Source organism: Aethalodelphis obliquidens, unplaced genomic scaffold (assembly GCF_003676395.1).
Source record: "Aethalodelphis obliquidens isolate GAN/ISIS:26980383/991018 unplaced genomic scaffold, ASM367639v1 scaffold7, whole genome shotgun sequence".
In the NCBI taxonomy this organism is placed as follows: Eukaryota; Metazoa; Chordata; class Mammalia; order Artiodactyla; family Delphinidae; genus Aethalodelphis; species Aethalodelphis obliquidens.
The window spans coordinates 36084029-36103845 of NW_020837951.1; the positions used below are offsets into that span (position 1 = coordinate 36084029).

A 19817-nucleotide genomic window follows, 5' to 3' on the forward strand; every position below is an offset into this window, starting at 1 on the left:
GTCCAAAGGCTGTCTGCTGGCAGAATTCCCTCGTGCTCTGGGGAGGTCAGCCTTTGTTTTATTCAGGCCTTCAACTGATTGGGTGAGGCCCACCCACAATATGGAGGACAATCCGTGAATAATGTTTGAGCACATATCTGGGCACCATGGCCCAGCAAAACTGACACATAAAATTCACCATCATATCCCCCCTGTCAAATTCCTGGAACCAGTGAATGTTACCTTATCTGGAAAAAGAGTTTCTGGAATTAGGTATCTTGAGATGGAGAGATCATCCTGGATCATCCAGGTAAGCCCTTAATCCAATGACAAGCGTCCTTACAAGAGACACACAGAGGGGAGATGCACAGGACGGAGAAAGGCCACGTGGAGACAGACAGGAGACGAGAGTGATGTAGCCACAGCCAAATAAGCCACTAGGAGTGAGAAGAGGCAAAAAAACGATCCTTCCCTAGAGCCTCCAGAGGGGTTGCAACCCTGCCACCACCTTGGACTTCTGGCCTCTAGACTGTGAGGGGATACATTCCTGTTGTTTGAAGCCACCCAGCTTGCAGTGACTTGTTACGGCTGCCATGGGAAACTAATTCAGCTGGACAATGGTGAGAGGCTCCTCTCCCTCACTTCTGTGCTGTGGTTCCTCACCCTTGCACCTGCACACACAAGAAGGAGTTTCTAGCAATTGCCACCAGTTTCTAGCAATCTGCTTAGTGCCTGCCCCTCCTCTACTTTCTGGGTGCAAGGGTCCCATTGTGCGGGATATTAGAACCAGAATTTAACTGTGGACCCTCTTAAAAATGTACACGGTGTCATTTTTTGGTCTTTGCTGTGGAAGAAGCCATAGGCCAAATGGAAGTAAGGCAGAGGCTGAATTTGACACATGGAGTTACCAGTCATTATTTCATCAAAGCCATGGACCCAATGCTTAGTTGTGTTTGTATAAGAAAAGATAAGGAACAGGGCTTCCCTGGTGGCACAGTGGTTGAGAGTCCGCCTGCCGATGCAGGGGATGCGGGTTTGTGCCCCGGTCCGGGAGGATCCCACATGCCGCAGAACGGCTGGGCCCGTGAGCCATGGCCGCTGAGCCTGCGCGTCCGGAGCCTGTGCTCCGCAAGGGGAGAGGCCACAATAGTGAGAGGCCCGCGTACGGCAAAAAAAAAAAAAAAGACTGAGCTGACCTTCAGCACCAAAGAGACCATTCTGCCTTTCTCAGGTTTCTTCAGCCTTCTCATAAATACCTCATCCCAACCCATTTTAATTTAATTCACATATTGAGTGCCTACTATGTGCTTGGCACTATGCAAGATTCTGGAAATACAAAGATGAACAAAATAGCTGTGGTGACCCTAATGGAGTTTACAGTGTACTCCCAGTGCCAGCCTGTTGAACTGTCGTGCACTGGAGCAGCGGTTCTCAAAGTGTGGTCTGGGGTCCGCCGGGAAGGGAGGAGGGGTCCCTGAGATGGGCTGTGTGTGAAGCCCAAACATACTGCTGTGTTCATCATAATACAGCCTATTCTCATTTTTTTGCAGTACGTAGGGTCTATACGGTTGCTGTGAAACGGCGAGTTAGTGAATACCGAACTGTTTATCACCCCTAAGAGAAACATGAACTTAGGTTCCTGTGAGCCCCTGGTCACAACATTTTTGTCCACTGGTCAATATATAACCTTGTTTGGTGTGTGTTTCTGTTTAAAAGACACTTTAACGTGAGAGAATGGGAGACTTGTAACCCGTCTCCCACCTACCTCCCTACCTTCCCCGGGAGGATATCATGGCATGATTTCTTAGGCCCTCCAGGTTCTGAGGAGGAAGGGGCTTCCTGCCCCAGTCCCCTCAAAATAGGGCTGCAGAATGTGAAACTCCTTGCTGTAGCCTAGAATAGGCTCCACAGCAATGGGGTGTCCCACATCTCACACTGCAGTCAATGGGCCCTTTTCGTCTCTGTGTTGTCCTGTTTGGTGTGTGTGACAAGGCCCAAGGGAGTTGGCACCATAAAAGTGGCTTGTTGTATCTTTACTCTTCATCTGGTCAGGCCCCGTCTTCGGCCTGCTGTGTGCTTGACAACTATGAGCAACCAATGGGCAGCTGTCGCCTGGGTGCCCTGCACAGGGACTCTGCTCATGGCTGAGCCGTCCGGCCCCCAGATACCCAGAACATTCTCCGAGTCAGCCCTCAGAGCTGAGCTTTAGTGACAGAGACTAGAAAAGGAGGGAGAGTGCTTTTTAAAATAGAGTTTTTAGTTAAGTGAGGAAAAGCAAACTGGATGTGAGGAAATGGATGGGAATGAAGAGTGGACAGTTAACAAAAAAAATGCTGCTGAGGGTTATGTATACCCTTCATCGTATTTGGGAAATGTAAGAAAAATTTTGAGTTATTTAAAAATTACTCTTTTGTGGCCCAGCTGATTTCTCCAATTGCAACACTGCTACAAGTTCAGACCATGGCTTGCTTCATAGTCTGTAAATATATAATGATTAACTAGGAATTTCTGTGCCTGGAGGGAGATCCATGATGCCTAACCCTCTTGAACTTCCCAACCAAACTGCAGAAGACAATTCTATTATTTTTTATGGAACTGCAAATTCCTTAAGCTTTCTACATATGGTGAAAGGAGAGTGGGCATAATACTTTAGCAGAATTCTCAGTGGAAATATTCCTGCCATTTGGGGCAGAATTTTTTAGTGTGCAGGACAGTTTCTGGCATTGCAAGAAAGTTCTTTTTACCCAGTGAAACCAAAAGCACCTGTTCTTCATTGTGACAGCTAAAGATTACCTGCCCCCGTACACATTTTGGAATATACCCCTTTTGTGTATGGAATTGCCTCCCTTGAGAATGACTGCCATCCAGGAGAAGATGGAGAATATCTGGGAAATTCAGCCCAAGCCTCCCTCTGCCTAAACTTATACTGTTTACTTCACTCCTGCAGCTACCCCATGTTGATGGGGCCTGGTGAAGGGGGCCCATACTGAGAGGCAATGTTATGAACTAAACGTTTGTGTCCCCCCCAAATTCATATGTTGGAAACCCCCCCCCAAATATGATGTATTAGGAAGTGGGACCTTCAGGACATAACTAGGATTGATTGAGACCGTGAGAGTGGAGCCCCTCATGAATGGAACTAGTGCCCCTATAACAGTGAGGGGAGGACTTCCCTGGTGGCACAGTGGTTGAGAATCCGCCTGCCAATGCAGGGGACACAGGTTCAATCCCTGGTCCGGGAAGATCCTACATGCTGCGGAGCAGCTAAACCCGTGCGCCACAACTACTGAGCCTGTGCTCTAGAGCCCGCGAGCCACAACTGAGCCCATGCACAACTACTGGAGCTCGTGTGCCGCAACTACTGAGCCCACGTGCTGCAACTACTGAAGCCCGCACACTCTAGGGCCCAAGTGTCACAACTGCTGAGCCCCCGTGCTGCAACTACTGAAGCCCACGCACATAGAGCCTGTGCTCTGCAACAAGAGAAGCCACCACAGTGAGATGCCCGCGCACCGCAACAAAGAGCAGCCCCTGCTCGCCACAACTAGAGAAAGCCTGAGAGCAACAACGAACACCAAACACACAAAAAAAAAAAAAAAAAAAAAAAAGTGAGCGGAGCACTGGCTTTCCTTCTGCTCTCCGCCACGTGAAGGTACCACAAGAAGTGGAGATGTCCATAGTCTGCACCTCGAAAGAGAGCCCTCATCAGGTCTTCAGCACGCTGCCACCCTGATCTTGGACATTCAGTCTCCAGAACTGTGAGAAATAAATTTCTGTTGTTTATAAACCACTATGTGTTATGGTAGTGCTCTGGTAGTTTGTTACAGCAGCTCAAACAGACTAAGGCATCCCAGGTCCCAAATGGCAAGTTGGGTCAAATCTCCTCTATTTTTGTTATCCCTTTTAACCTGTCAACACCCCAGAGCACATTCCAGATTTCAGCCTAGAGAGGGGGAATGCAAGTCAGGCTCCCCTGAACACTGTCTCCCCGCCCCACTCCCACCTTCCTCCCGCCATCCAATGGGGCTGCAAGAAGTGGACTTTTCCTCTTTCGCATGAATTTCCCCTGCCTCATCTCCTTGCTGTGGTGGCGTTTGACTTCTCCCCATCCCTGGGGTCACAATGGCAGATGCAGTGGAGGAAGACAGGAGAGAGTGAGTCTGGAGGCATTTAAAATTTTTATTTTAGGTGTTGTTGCATTCTACCTTTCGAAAATCTTGGTATCACACTTTGGCAGTGGCCGGGGCTCCCAGTTTGGGAGGGAGGCTGGGGTGGTGGTAAGGTTCTTCCCCTCGCCCAGAGGTATTTCTACCCGCTTCCCCAGTGGACCTCCCTGAATTTGCCTGGCAACCTGAGCCTGGAGGTCCTGCAAAACCCAGTGAGCAGCTTCTATGGAGGAGGGAGGAAGCAGTGCTTGGAAAGGGGCTTCGGGATGCTGCTAACAGTCCATTTTCACCTGGGCAATGGTGACACAGTGTGTTCACCTTGTAACGATTCATGAGCTGTACACCTTATGATTTCTGCCCCTTTTTTGTATATGTGTTCTACTCCAAGTGAAAAAAAAAAGTTTAAAATTTTCCTTTGGTCCACTAACAAAACTCCAGCCTTAACTAGAATACAGTAACTCAACCTAATCACCTGAACTTATCAAATTAGCACTTCCCTCTCATACTATCCCAGAAACTTTAAATATTGTGATATTTTCTTTTGTTAATCATTTAAAATTATGTCTATTATTCTATTGTAAAAGTACTGTATGCTAATTATAGAAAATTTAGAAAAGTATAAATAAGAAAATTACAATCTGCAATTTTACCACCCAACCAGTGTTATTTTCTATTTCCTTCTTAGTTTTTTTAATGCATACATAAACTTTATGTATAGTATATATAAACAGATAGATTTTTTTTTTACAATATTAGGATCATTTTATTTAAAAATTTTTGAAGCCTACTTTTTTCACTTAATACATTGTGAACATTTTCCCATAATTTACTATAGTTTGAAAATAAAATTTTTAAAACAATGCATGCGCATACCTTCTTTTTAAAAAAAATTTTAATTTTTAAAATTTTTGGCTGCCTTGGGTCTTCGTTGCTGCACGCGGGCTTTCTCTAGCTGTGGCGAGCGGGGGCTACTCTTGGTTGTGGTGCGTGGGCTTCTCATTATGGTGGCTTGTCTTGTTGTGGAGCACTGGCTCTAGGTGTGTGGGCTTCAGTAGTTGGGGTACGTGGTCTCAGTAGTTGTGGCTCACAGGCTCTAGAGCACAGGCTCAGTAGTTGTGGCTCACGGTCTTAGTTGCTCCGTGGCATGTGGGATCTTCCCGGACCAGGGCTCAAACCCTTGTCGCCTGCATTGGCAGGAGGATTCTTAACCACTGCGCCACCAGGGAAGCCCCAAAATAAAATTTTAACGCCTATAAAACATTTTATATTATCATTATGCTATTGTAGGTCATTTATTCATTCATCCAACCATTCTAGAATGAGTTTATTGAGTACTTACTATCCTCTAGGCACTGGCTAGGTGCTGTGAACACAGTAAGAACAAGACAGGCGTGGTCTCTTGTCATCAAGCAGTTTTCAGTCTACAGGGACAGAGAAATTTTAAAAATTAATTAAACCAATAAAAATCCCAAATGGAGTCTCTCATGGAACTTGGCAAGTTGATCCTAAAATTTATATGGAAAAGCAAAGAATAGGGTGTCATAATAGTAAAATAGTTAAAATAGTAAAGACTATATATCTGAATTCTCTAAGTTTTTAAGAGGCATAAATGAAGATTGGAAATCCTGTCTGAATTGTGCTTTTTTGAATGTTGAATTGCTTCAGGAATAAAACATGTGGTTTAATGACTACAATATGGTTAGTTACACATCCATACTTGTCTATAAAATGCATAGAATATAGATTAGATAATTTTTTACATACGTGGGATCACACTTCATATAGCTTTTTAAAAGATTTATTTATTATTTATTTATTTAATTTATTTATTTTTGGCTTCATCGGGTCTTGGCTGTGGCACACGGGATCTTTGTTGAGGCATGCGGGCTCTTCGTTGTGGTGCGCAGGCTTCTCTCTAGTTGTGGGGCGTGTTTTTTCTTCTCTAGTTGTGGTGCACAGGCTCCAGGGTGCGTGGGCTCTGTAGTTGTGGTGCACAGGCTCCAGGGCGTGTGGGCTGTGTAGTTTGCAGCACGCAGGCTCTGTAGTTGAGGCGTGGGCTCAGTATTTGTGGCACTTGGGCTTAGTTGCCCTGCGGCATGTGGGATCTTAGTTCACTGACCAGGGGTCGAACCCACGTCTCCTGCATTGCAAGGTGGATTCTTTACCACTGGAGCATCAGGGAAGTCCCTTCACATCGTTTTTTTTTTTTTACGGTACGCGGGCCTCTCACTGTTGTGGCCTCTCCCGTTGCGGAGCACAGGTTCCGGACGCGCAGGCTCAGCAGCCATGGCTCACGGGCCCAGCCGCTCTGCGGCATGTGGGATCTTCCCGGACCGGGTCACGAACCCGTGTCCCCTGCATCGGCAGGCGGACTCTCAACCACTGCGCCACCAGGGAAGCCCATTCATATAGTTTTGATGCTGCTTTTTCATTTAGTAATATGCCTTAGGAAGTATTCCATACTGATACATTCCATACTGATACAAAGGAATACTTAGGTATTCCTTTTAACAAGTACATGGTATTTTACAGTATGGATATTCTATATTTATTTAACCAGTCTCCTAGTGAGAGTTATTTAGGTTATCTCCAATTTTTTAAAGGTGCAATGATCGTAATTGTACATATATCTTTGTACACGTTAGCAGGTATACATGTATGATAGATGACTTGAAGTGGAAGTGAGTCAGAGTATGTACATTACAAATTCTGATAGATGTTGCCAAATTGTTCCTCCAACCATTTATACTCTCATCAACAGAGTATGAGAGTTTTCTTCCCCAACACCATCACCATTATTATACATTATCAGTCCTTTTAGCTTTGTAAGATTTGATGGACAAAAAATAATTCCTCTTTGTTTGTTTTCATGTATATTTCCCTAAGTGCTAGTGAGGTTGAGCATCTTTTCAAATATTTATAGAAATATTTCTATTTCCTCTTCTAAGAATTATGTTTTTCTCCCCTGCCTTTTTTCTCCATTAGCTTGCTTATGTTTTGTCACATCTCTGTAGGAATTCTAGATATATATTACAGTTATTAAGCATTTGTCTGTGGTATATGTTGCAAATATTTTTCCCAGTCTTTTGCTCTGAGGAGTTTTAAATTTCTGTTTAATAAAATTTGTCTGGTTTTTCTTGACGACTGAGTCTTTCCCACCCCATGATTATAAACGTATTGTCTGGTGTTTTCTTCTATACTTTTGTAAATGCAGATCTTGAGTCAATCTGGATTTTTTTCTGAGTATGGGATGAGGAAGTGATTCACTTTATTTTTTTTTTTCCTTATGGCTCCCACTGTCCTAGTACTATTTTTAGAGTAATCTTTCATTTTCCCACTGTTTGGAAATTCCACCTTTATCATATGCTAAATTCCTTTGAATACATGGGTCAGTTTCTGGACTCTATTCTCTTTCATTAATCCATATGTTTATTTGTTCTCTGACACTCCATTGTTTTAATTACTGTAGTTTTATAGATTGTTTTCATATCTGGTAGGGCAAATTCTCCACCTCATTTTTTTCCTCAATTTCTGTTTTTTGGTTATTTTTGTTTATTTTCTATTCTAGAAGAACTTGATAAGCAGCTTTTCATGTTCAATTAAAAATCCTGTGAAAATTTTCATTGGGCTCCCCACTGAATGTGTAGATTATTGGGGAAGAATCAACATTCTTCCTGTAAGTTTTCCTCATATAAGTCTTGCACAATTTTTATTAGGTTAGTTCCAAGTACTCAGTTGTCTTTGTGGTCCTTGTGAATGGGATTTCTTTTTCCAGTTACATTTTCTTATTCGTTATTACTAGGGATTTTGTATCTAGTCACCTCAGTAACCTCTCATTCATTATAAGAGTTATTTTATTTGATCCTCTTGGGATAGCTAGGTAGACAACCACATAATCTACAAATAATAATAGCTTTAATTCTTACTTTCCAATATTTATATGTCATATTTTTCTTGTTGCACTGGTTACAACCTTCAATGCAATGTGAATAGTGGTGGCAATAGCATGAGAGGTTTTTTGTTTCACCATCACATGTGAGGCTTGCTACAGATTTTGGTAGTTGTACTTTAATGAGTTAAGGAAGTTTCCAGATATCCTATATGACAAAAAGAGCTTTTGTCTTGTTTTTTTTTTTTCAATTAGAAATGGGTGAAGCAAACGCTTTTTCAAAGTCTAATTTATTTAGTTTTTCTTTTTTGTTAATATAACATATTATATCAAAAGACTTCTAAAGCTGGATCATCCTCACAGTCCAGAGACAAACATTATTAGGTCATTTAGGTATTATTCTTTTCATACATAGTTAGATTTTATTTACTAATATTTTATTTAGGATTCTTTAAGTCAATTTCATATTTTGGTTTGTGCCAGCCTGTGCTAGTTCAGTAAATGTGTTAGCCTGTGCTAGGCTATATGCTCCCCATTCTGTTCATTAGTTTTTAAAAACGGCAGTATAGCATGTTCTCTTCCTAAAAATGGGTTACTTTTTTTTTTTTTTTTGTCCAAGAGGCTTGTGGGATCTAAGTTCCCCCATCAGGGATTGAACCCCGGCCCCCGCAGTGAAAGCACTGAGCCCTAACAACTGGACCACCAGGGAATTCCCAAAAATGGATTACTCTTTTTTTTTTAACTTTTTTTTTATATTGGGGTATACTTGATTAACAATGTTGTGACAGTTTCAGGTATACAGCAAAGTGATTCAGTTATACACGTTACATGTATCTATTCTTTTTCAAATTCTTTTCCCATTTAGGTTGTTACATAATATTGAGCAGAGTTCCCTGTGCTATACAGTAGAAAATGGATCACTTTTAATTTTAGCTTTCCTTAAGTAGAATGTAATGTTATGTGGTAGAAAAGGCTAGGATGGTGATGTGTTCAAATGAACATATATCAATGAAATCAAAATAAGCAGATTATCAGCCTATATCCCTTGCCACCAATCTGGCTGTGGGGTCCCTGAGCACCAAAAGTATAAGGTTCCTCCTTTATAAAATGTAGCAACAGTTTTCTATCCTAATGTAGCTTAGATAAAGTGCAACAATATTGATTTTCCCTTCAATCTCAAGAAACTAAGGGTTCTAAGTATGTTGAGGCCTGTGACTATTAAAGAACCTTAAATCCTCTAGTTTAATCTCTTTTAGTTCTTTCCTCTAAGTAGCATATCAATAAATGTTTTAAATGAACCTGTGTGAAAACAACGTGAAAAGGACTATTGAGATTTTGATTGTAGATTTTTGTTTCTACCTTCAAGAAACTGAGAAGAAAATAATTTTCCTGGTGGAAAATAAAATTATCAGGTAGAATTGTGTATCAAAGACCGGAAAGTAACACTCAGACACTGACTGTCCTACTTTCAAGCTACTGTCCAGAAATACAGGAAGAGTTTAGAGTCATCTTTTTTTTTTCTTCCTTTTCAGAGAGCCGGGGCTGAAGATTTAGTCTGGAAATCAGATGCCTATTTATCACTGCTCTGTGGCAATTACACCAAGAGGACAAATAGCTGCCCTCCTCATTGATTCGAACAACACGAGGTACGGAGCTTGTGCCACAGGATGGAAATCAATGTGTCTCCTCACCGAGTGTTGTGCTTTCCAGGCCCTCATGTAAGTAACTTAGCAATCAATAGACCTTTATCACTGAAACTGCAATCAGGAAAAAAGGAGAAAATGACAAGGAGTAAGAGGAAAGCTTTGGTTTTAAATCTGTCACATCTGCCATTTTTTTCTAATGTCATTTTTTTTACTGCTAACTACTGGTAGTCACTCTCTGGGTGCTATTTGTTTCTCAGTGATGCTTTCACCACATGAAGAGGGTTAGCTTTTACTTTTTGAATCTTCTGCTTCATAAATGTAGTTTATTTCCAGAAATGCAGTGTTTACTGTGACTGTTTTTATTTTTTCCTTTGCTTCTGAAACATACAGAGCTGCCTGGCTTGGAGTACTTTTTCTCCCAGCTATTTACCTATTGACTTACTACATTGATGAGGGGAGTGCATTTATTTTGAGTTAATTAGTATCTAAGCCAAATTAACTGGAAATTACCATGTTTATCAATATATAAATATGTCATATAGTGTATTATATTATAAGAGTTTATTTAGCCTAAAATTTTTATTGAGGCATATGGAAATCCAGATGTTTTAGGAAATCATCATTACATTTCAATTTGGTGAGTTTTTAAAAATTTATTTATTTTATGTATTTATTTTTGGCTGCATTGGGTCTTCGTTGCTGCGCATGGGCTTTCTCTAGTTGCGGTGAGCGGGGGCTACTCTTCGTTGCAGTGTGCAGGCTTCTCATTGCGGTGGCTTCTCTTGTTGTTGAGCTCGGGCTCTAGGCACACAGGCTTCAGTAATTGTGGCATGTAGGCTCAGTAGTTGTGGCTTGCCAGCTCTAGAGCACAGGCTCAGGAGTTGTGGCACACGGGCTTAGTTGCTCCGCGGCATGTGGGATCTTCCTGGACCAGGGCTCGAACCCGTGTCCCCTGCACTGGCCGGTGGATTCTTAACCACTGTGCCATCAAGGAAGCCTGGTGATTTTTTTAAAAGATGTCTATGTGTATTCGATTTTAAAATTATTTACAGTTAAGGAATTGGCTTATAAGCACTTTTCAATCAAATGATGTCATTCTTGCACTTATTTTCAACACAGTCTACTTCTAGTTATATCACTAATGAGTAATTTCAATTTGTCTTCTTCAAAGAGAACTTATTATTTTTATTTTTTAGTAGCACTTGTACTTCATTTAAATTCAGGGTCAGATTTTCTGAGCTTCTAGTTGTAACTTCTTCAGGTTTTTTTCCTCATGTCGTCAATGAAGTGTAAGAAATGGTTGTCTCCTAGTTACAAAGGTAATAGTTGCTCTGACTCCCTTTTTTCAAGTGACTGACTTTTTAAAAAATGCACCTTGAAATTACCATTTCATCCATCTGCCTAATGTTTGGTGGTTCTCCAACCACATCAACTCTGAAATATTCTGTGCGGCCTTAATGTTACCTTCCAAGGTACTCTCCCACTTAATAATCCAACCATTTTCCCCAATGTTTCTCAACAAAACTTCTCCCACGAGGCTAGTCTCACTCCCTTTTTGTTATCTTCAACCACACTGTGTTCTCATCTAGGAAAATGCTCATTTAAAACATGAAATAGGCAGATTTCCTGGCAGACTGAGTTTGAAAGAGAAAGGAGGAGAAGTCAGGGATGGCTCACAGGTTACTGGGAGGGTGACAATACCATCACCGATACAGAAGAGGAAGAAGAGGAAAATTCACTGTGGCAAGTTGATTTGAAACGTCTGTGGAACACATCCGAATAAAGGTGTCCTAAAAAGAGCTGGATATTTGGGTTTGGACTGAGAAGACTGGGCTAGACATTCAAATTTAGAAATAATATTAGTGGTTGTTTGTTAAGCCATGCAAGTGGATGAGGTCACACTAAGTGTGTACTAAAATGAGATGAAGGGAAGGCTTAATAGGGAATCCTAGGAAACATTAACTTTTAAGTGGGCATTTGGGGAAGTATAGCAGCCAGAGAGGTTGGAGGTAGGCGGGAAATCGGGAGATGTCATGAAGCCCGGGAAAAAGAAAGTTTTGGGCTTCCCTGGTGGCGCAGTGGTTAAGAATCCTCCTGCCAATGCAGGGGACACGGGTTCGAGCCCTGGTCTGGGAAGATCCCACATGCCGCGGAGCAGCTAAGCCCATGCGCCACAACTACTGAAGCCTGCACACCTAGAGCCCGTGCTCTGCAACAAGAGAAGCCACCGCAATGAGAAGCCCGCGCACCGCAGCAGAGTAGCCCCCGCTCACTGCAACTAGAGAAAGCCTGCGCATGGCAATGAAGACCCAACGCAGCCAAAAATAAATTAATTAATTAAAAAAAAAAAAAGAAAGTTTTAAGAATAAAGCAGTGGCCAAAAGTGTAAAGAAGGGGTTGAGAGCATAGAAGCTGGAGGGCAGAAAAGATTATGTGCATGAGCAGTTGGATGAAGTGAGCTGGAAAAGGGGGAACATGGCCAGGAAACACCATGGAATGTTTAACATAAAGTGCAGTAAACTGAAGTCCCTGAGCTTCCATAGAACTTCACTCTCTATGAAATTAAATTAAGTGATGTCTAAGAGTCTGATTGTCTAAGACTTAGATAACTACTATACGTAAAATATTATAAAAAGAGTTCTGAACTGGCCAAGAGTAAAAGTATAACAAACTGGGAGCCAGGAACATTATAAAAATCTGGTGAAACAGGTAGGACAAGAAATGTAGTTGGATGCCTCGGGCTAAGAGTGAGCAGGGTATTTCAAGACAGATATACATTTTATTGAGTGAGTTGTGCCTATCACAAGTCCGTCTCTCCAACCCATATCCCCATGTCCCCAATCTCATGCAAATGTCCTTTAGAGGCTACAAATTCAACATATGCAAATCAGGTCTCACTGTCTTCTCACCTACTCCAGCCCCTCCCCAACCTGCTTCTCCTCTATTTCAGGGAATAGCACTGGAGCCACGCTGTAGACTGAAGTGGAAACCTCTGTCACTCATTCTCTTCCATCGTCATCCCTCCGGTCTCATCTCTGTCATCAAGTTCTGTCTATTCTTTCTCCACCTTCTTTTGATTCCATCTTCTTGCTTTTCATTCCCACCACCACAGCTGCCACTGTATCCAGGTCCTGAAATAGGATTCCTAACTGGCCTACCTTCTTCTAGTCTCTCCTCCTCTTCCCAGTCCACCTCCACAACTCTAAGAAAGCAAATCTGCTCACATCCCTCCACTGGTTAAAAAAATCTCCCAATTCCAGTGAGGAGAAAGAAGGTCTGACCTCCTTAGCATGACATCATGCGAGGCCCCTGCCAACCTGGCCTTGCCCCCTCACCTTCGCTGCATCGCAGTGACCTTCTGCCTCCACACATCTGTCTTAGAACACCACGAAGTTTCTCCTTGTTCTTCAACCCACCCGCTCCTTGACGCTTGATTCACTCTAAAGCCTGAGCAAGTCTTGTGCTACTACGATCATAAGCTTGGGTGCTGGAGGAGGGCAGACGGGAGAAGTTGAATATAAGTGATTTGGAGCAGCCATAGAGAAAAGAATAGGGGTAGCGGTGCCTCTCTGATGAGAGGTGTGATCCCCCCATTGAACTCAGTGCTTAGTAGACTATATTTCTTTTTTCTTTTTTTTTTTTTTTTGCGGTACCCGGGCCTCTCACTGTCGTGGCCTCTCCCGTTGCGGTGCACAGGCTCCGGACGCACAGGCTCAGCGGCCATGGCTCACGGGCCCAGCCGCTCCGCAGCATGTGGGATCCTCCCGGACTGGGGCACGAACCCGTGTCCCCTGCATCGGCAGGCGGACTCTCAACCACTGCGCCACCAGGGAAGCCCTATATTTCTTAAATAAATCACAATTCAAGGGAGACAAGTATACCCAATAGAGCTAACTGCAAGGAATTTATGATCTGATGAGAGAAATAAGACATATAGAATGTGAACTAATGTGATTGATTTTTTCCCATTCATTATAAAACATTGGATTCATTGCTTTACACTCATAAACATATACAGACATTCAAAGATACCAGATAATTAATAATAAGTGTGAAATAAGTAGTCAAGACAAGTCCTACAGGAATTTAGAGGAGGAAGAGATTACTTCGGGATGGGGTGTTCAGATAACGTTTCACAACAGACATAGGACTTGAAGCCTGAGTAGGGTGTACGTAGCAGGAGGAATAGCCTTCTAATTGTGGGGAATGACACAAACAGAGACAGAGGAGGATGTGTTCACGGCAGAAAGATCTGGGTAGGGGAATAATGTTGGTAAGGACAGGAAGACATCAGGGTGTGATTGTGGTGTCCCTTCGATGCCCAGCTTGATCCCCTAGGCATACTTGCATACTTTACCTATCAGGGAATGGGAACCACTGAAGTTGTTTGTTCTTGTTTTTGTTTTTGCTGCGTCGCACGTCATGCGGGATCTTAGTTCTCCACCAGGGATAAACCCGTGCCCCTGCAGCGGAAGCGTGGAGTCTTAACCACTGGACACAATGAATGCAGTCTTTTAAGGAGATTAATCAGGCAATAGTGTGCAGGACAGATTAGAAAAGCAAGGGAATGCAGGCCAGAAGAACAAGTAGAAGCAGTTATCTGGGTCTGAGATGCCATAGATTTTGATTCTAAGACTATTGACATGATAGATTTTTTTTTTTTGAAGATGTTGGGGGTAGGAGTTTATTAATTAATTAATTTATTTTTGCTGTGTTGGGTCTTCGTTTCTGTGCGAGGGCTTTCTCTAGTTGTGGCAAGCTGGGTTCACTCTTCATCGCGGTGCGCAGGCCTCTCACTATCGCGGCCTCTCTTGTTGCGGAGCACAGGCTCCAGACGCGCAGGCTCAGTAGTTGTGGCTCATGGGCCTAGTTGCTCCGCGGCATGTGGGATCCTCCCAGATCAGGGCTCGAACCCGTGTCCCCTGCATTAGCAGGCAGATTTTCAACCACTGCGCCACGAGGGAAGCCCAACATGATAGATTTTTGTAATAAAAAACTCACATTAAACGTATACACTGATTATAAAACAAATCTTTATTTTTAAGTATGTAAAATTACAAAAATGTAGGCATCTTAGAATTAAGGAAATAAGATGAAGATCTGAACTAAGGTGGTGTTGGTGGGAATGAGAAGGGAAGAGTAGATGCAACAAGATTAAACAAATCTTGAAGAATTTGAGAATTTGGATGTTAAAAGTCAGAGAGAGAAGATTAAAATATGACTCCATGGTTTTGAGTCTGAATGAAAGTGCCAAGTTGGTACCATTAAAAGAAATGGGGAAGTCAAGAGGTAAAAGAACCAAACTAAATTTTATGTATTGAGTTGGAGGTGAGGAAATATCTAATAGACAGTTGAAGATATGGGCTTAGAACTAGGAAGAAAGATCAGGCTAGATCTTTCTAGATAATAGATCTTGGATCTATTATCCAAGGAATTAGCTACACACAAGTCAGAATGGAAGGTCTGAGAGTGAATGACATTCTGAAAGGTCAAGCACGTAGAGAACCGGGGCAGAGGTGTAATCGCAAGGGAGTACCCACGTTTCGGGACAGGAAGCAGGGTAAGGAAGAAAACCAGAAATGTTCTGAAAGGTTGAATTAGATTCATTCCATAGTAGGGGCATGAAAGCCACGAGAAGAGGGAGGTTGAAGCCTTATATTCATGCCTAGGATTTATGGGTGCTCATCGTGTGCATTTGGGTGTGCCTTAAGCCTTCACACTGGTGTGCAGAAGCCCACTGCAGTATTCCAAAGCAATGTTCGCTTGGGCCCCCGCCTTCAGCCTTAGCTGGATGCTGACTACTAACTGTGGGCTATTCCTCAGCTCCAGTAGTTCTGGACCAGTACCTTGGCTGGTTCCTCAGCCTTTGTCGAGCAATCATGAAATTTCTCCAAAGGCTTGTTGCTAGTATCATGTGCAGTTAATCTTAGCCAGATCCTATAAAGTCCAAAAGAACGTACTTCCCACCTAGCTCTTTAATGAGCAGTTATTTAAGAATGTAATTTTGTTGACCCAACTTTTTTTTTTTTTTTTTTTTGCGGTACGCAGGCCTCTCACTGTTGTGGCCTCTCCTGTTGTGGAGCACAGGCTCCGGACACGCAGGTTCAGCGGCCATGGCTCACGGGCCCAGCCACTCCACGGCATGTGGGATCTTCCCGGACCGGGGCACGAACCTGTGTCCCCTGCATCGGCAGGCAGACTCTCAACCACTGCGCCACCAGGGAAGCCCCGGCCCAACTTTTTATAATAGAGTCAAAGTTAAAGGCAAACTAGTTTTTAGCACTTAACCAGTTCAGCTGGAATAGCTGTGCCAGTTAAACTTTCTGAACCCCTGTTAGTCAGGGATGACTTAGTTCTCTCTGTCTTACCTTATTTCCCTAGCAGACAGATAAGAAATAAAATTATTTATTGGTTTAAAATCTGATTCTTTCATAGCCCATAAAAATACATTTAAAAATTGTCCAGTGAAGGGCAGTATTTCACAGAAACAAACACATAGTCATTGAATTTTTTTGTAGTTTTCTTCTATAATTGGGAGAGCTAGCACAGGCATGTCTCACCATCACAGGAGCTCTAAAAAGCTGATTGGCTGACATGATTAGTAATTGGGAATATGAATTGTGATATATGATCCCGAAATACAAATTTCAAAAAGGCTTCTCTTCTTGTCATGAGTATCTTAATCAGGACGTTTGTAAGCATATCTTTCAATCTCATGCTCTTACAAACCTGAAGTTGACCCATACAGTTTAGATTGTTACTGAATTATTTTCAGCTAGTGTAAACTTAATCCTCACATGCCTTTCCCAAGAGGAACAGAAGTGCTTTCCCCTCTGTGTAGTGAAGCCTCATCAGTGTAACAGGAACAATTCTCTCTCTTGTGGGGAAGTGCCCATATGACTTGGCTAGGCTGTAAAACATCTGGCTTATGCAGTCATATCTGGTTTGTAAGATGTGCCTTACCTCTTTATATGCTCAAGAGACTGGCCGTTAAACATGTTGTGGCTGGAGAGTCCGAACCGACAGCCAGGAGCCCGCACGCACCTCGCACCCTGAGACGGCGACGCGCCCCGCACCGCTCCAGGACGACCGGTCACTGGGTCACGCGCCCCGGCCCCGCGCCCCGGCCCCGCCGCTGCCGCTGCTGTGGACCGCGGCCGTGGCGCCAGGGGGAGGCCGCCGGCGAGGAGGCGGCTCCCGCGGGGGCCTCAGTGTGCTAGGCGTCCCCGCCCAGCGTGGGCTCGGTGCAGGAGCTGGCTCAGCGCGCCGCGGTGGTGATGGAGGGAAATGCGCACCCGCTGCGGCTGCAGCAGGGGGGCACTCGACAGGAAGGGGGCGGCGGGCGAGGCAGGGGCGCGGGGAGGCGAGCGCCAGCCGCCAGCCGTGGGCCCGGGACCGTGCCCTCCTGGCCCACGGGCCCCGCGCCCAGCGCCGCCGAGCCCGGAGACGAGGCGCCCTATCTGGTGAAGGTGCACCAGGAGTGGGCGGTGAAAGCCGGGAGCTTGAAGAAGGACTCGCTGCTCAGCGTGCGCCTGGACGCCTGGGCGCCTGGGGCCACCCCGCGTTCCCCTCCTGCGGGCGGCTCAAGGAGGACAGCAGATATATCTTCTTCATGGAGCCCGATGCCAACAGCAGCGGCCGCCTTCCGAGCATCCTTCCCCCCTCTCGAGACGGGCCGGAACCTCAAGAAGGAGGTCTGCCAGGTGCTGTGCAAGCGGTGCGCCTTGCCTCCCCGTTTGGAAGAGATGAAAAGTCAGGAGTCTGCAGCAGATTCGAAACTAGTGCTTCGGTGAGAGACCAGTTCTGAATACTCCTCTCTCAAATTCAAATGGTTCAAGAATGGGAATGAATTAAACCCAAGAACGAACCACAAAACATCAAGATACAAAAAAGGCCAGAGAAGTGAGAACTTCGCATTAACAAAGCATCACTGGCTGATTCTGGAGAATGTATGTGCAAAGTGATCAGCAGATTAGGAAATGACAGTGCCTCTGCCAGTATCACCATTGTGGACTCAAATGAGATCATCACTGGCATGTCTCAGCCTCAACTGAGACAACGTGTGTGTCCTCAGAGTCTCCCATTAGAATATCAGTATCAACAGAAGGAGCAAATACTTCTTCATCCACATCTACATCTACCACTGGGACAAGCCATCTTGTCAAGCGTGCCAGAAGGAGAAAACTTTCTGTGTGAATTTAGGCAAGTGCTTCATGGTGAAAGACCTTTCAAACCCCTCAAGATACTTGTGCAAGTGCCCAAATGAGTTTACTGGTGATCCCTGCCAAAACTACGTAATGGCCAGCTTCTACAGTACGTCCACTCCCTTCCTGTCTCTGCCTGAATAGGAGCATGCTCAGTCGGTGCTGCTTTCTTGTTGCTGCATCTTCTCTCAGATTTCACCTAGAGCTAGATGTGTTTTACCAGGTCTAACATTGACCGCCTCCGCCTGTTGCATGAGAACATTAACAAAAGCAATTGTATTACTTCCTCTGTTCATGCCTAGTTGGCTCTGAGATACTCATAGGTGTGCGAGGCTCCGATGTTTCTGAAATTTATCTTGAATAATGTGATACAAAATGATAGTCTAGGGCTTCCCTGGTGGCGCAGTGGTTGAGAGTCCGCCTGCCGATGCAGGGGACACAGGTTCGTGCCCTGGTCCGGGAGGATCCCACATGCCGCAGAGCGGCTGGGCCCATGAGCCATGGCCGCTGAGCCAGCATGTCCGGAGCCTGTGCTCCGCAACGAGAGAGGCCACGACAGTGAGAGGCCCACATAACGCAAAAAAAAAAAAAAAAAAAAATGATAGTCTATATCATACAGTACAATGATAATAAAGGCATTTAAAAGTCTCACTTTTATTGATAAAATAAAATCATTCCACTGGACAGTCCATCTTCTTTATAAAATGACCCCCATCCTGAAAAGGATGTTTGCTAAGTTGTAACCAGTACACACTTGAAATGATGGTAAGTTCATTTCAGTTCAGAATGTGTTATTTCTAACAAATAAGCAGAATAAAAAGAAAAAAATAAAAATGTTGTGGCTGAGATATAGAGTGGGGCGAGGGGAACAGCTAAGGGAAGGATATTTATTAAACTGAAATATCCAGCTTAATATGGTGATTAATTACTCAGTTTTTCCCGTCTATTGATTTCTTCATCATATGGGCTAAGAACAGGAATAGCAAGTTCATGGCACCATCCCTGCCTCTCTTCCACACACACCCCCGCCCCCACCAAAAAAAAAAAAAAAAAAAAGCCCGCATGGCAGACACCACAATACTCTTTTCCATTGAACTCAGCCTCAGACTCATTTTCCATGGTTCTCCAGGCAGCCACTACCAGTTGGTTCAAGTGGGGAATTGAAATTATGAGGTTGGGGATTCTTTGTGGCTTACAGTTCTGGTGTTAGTATCTTCTGATTACAAGGAACAGGGAACCTTAAGAAAAAGAGGATTTATTTTAAGGATACACATAGTTTGGAGTCAGAGAGTTGTTCAGGATCCAAGGCAAGTCAGAGACTGGATTCTCACCCTATGGTCCACCTGTTCAACCTCTCATAACATATCTGTGTCTCTGTTTTTAATGTGCCCTCATTTCCCAACTGGCCAATCCTCTTTGTATTCCACAGTCTAAATGCTTCAGAGAGCTAATTTAACATGCTTCGTTAATTACCATTGTGTCTATTACTAAGCGTAGCCTTGGTGCCAGGTTTTGTCATGGGTCATGAATAGGCAGCCCTTGGGTAGGCAGCCCATGGATACTGGTAATGCTTTCTTTATCTTAGTGGTAGTTATCCAGGTGTGTTCACTTCATGAAAATTCAAAATTCAACACGTGCTTCTTATGTGCAAGTTTCTTTGTTATATTTTAATAAGTTTATTTTTCTAAAAACAGTTGTGGCAAACTGATCTCATTTTCTTTTTTGAAGGCTTTATCAAACTAGTACATCAGGAGGATGTCATAGACATATATGTTCATCTTAAAGAAGACATCTTTTAAAATTTCCTAAGACCGTATGTGCAGTTCAGAGAGATGTGGGCTGGATAGTAGAAGAGTTATGTGAATTCTTAACTAGTGGAACAACTTATCCAAAAATTGACAATCAAGATCAACCTGAATATAGGTTTCTGTCA

The 19817-nt window shown here is 43.7% G+C and overlaps 1 pseudogene; it reads left to right on the forward strand.

Annotated features, from left to right (window-relative positions):
* The first annotated feature begins 16686 nt into the window (after positions 1-16686).
* On the forward strand, positions 16687-18264 carry LOC113619955 (pro-neuregulin-2, membrane-bound isoform-like; annotated as a pseudogene).
* The last annotated feature ends 1553 nt before the right edge of the window (positions 18265-19817 follow it).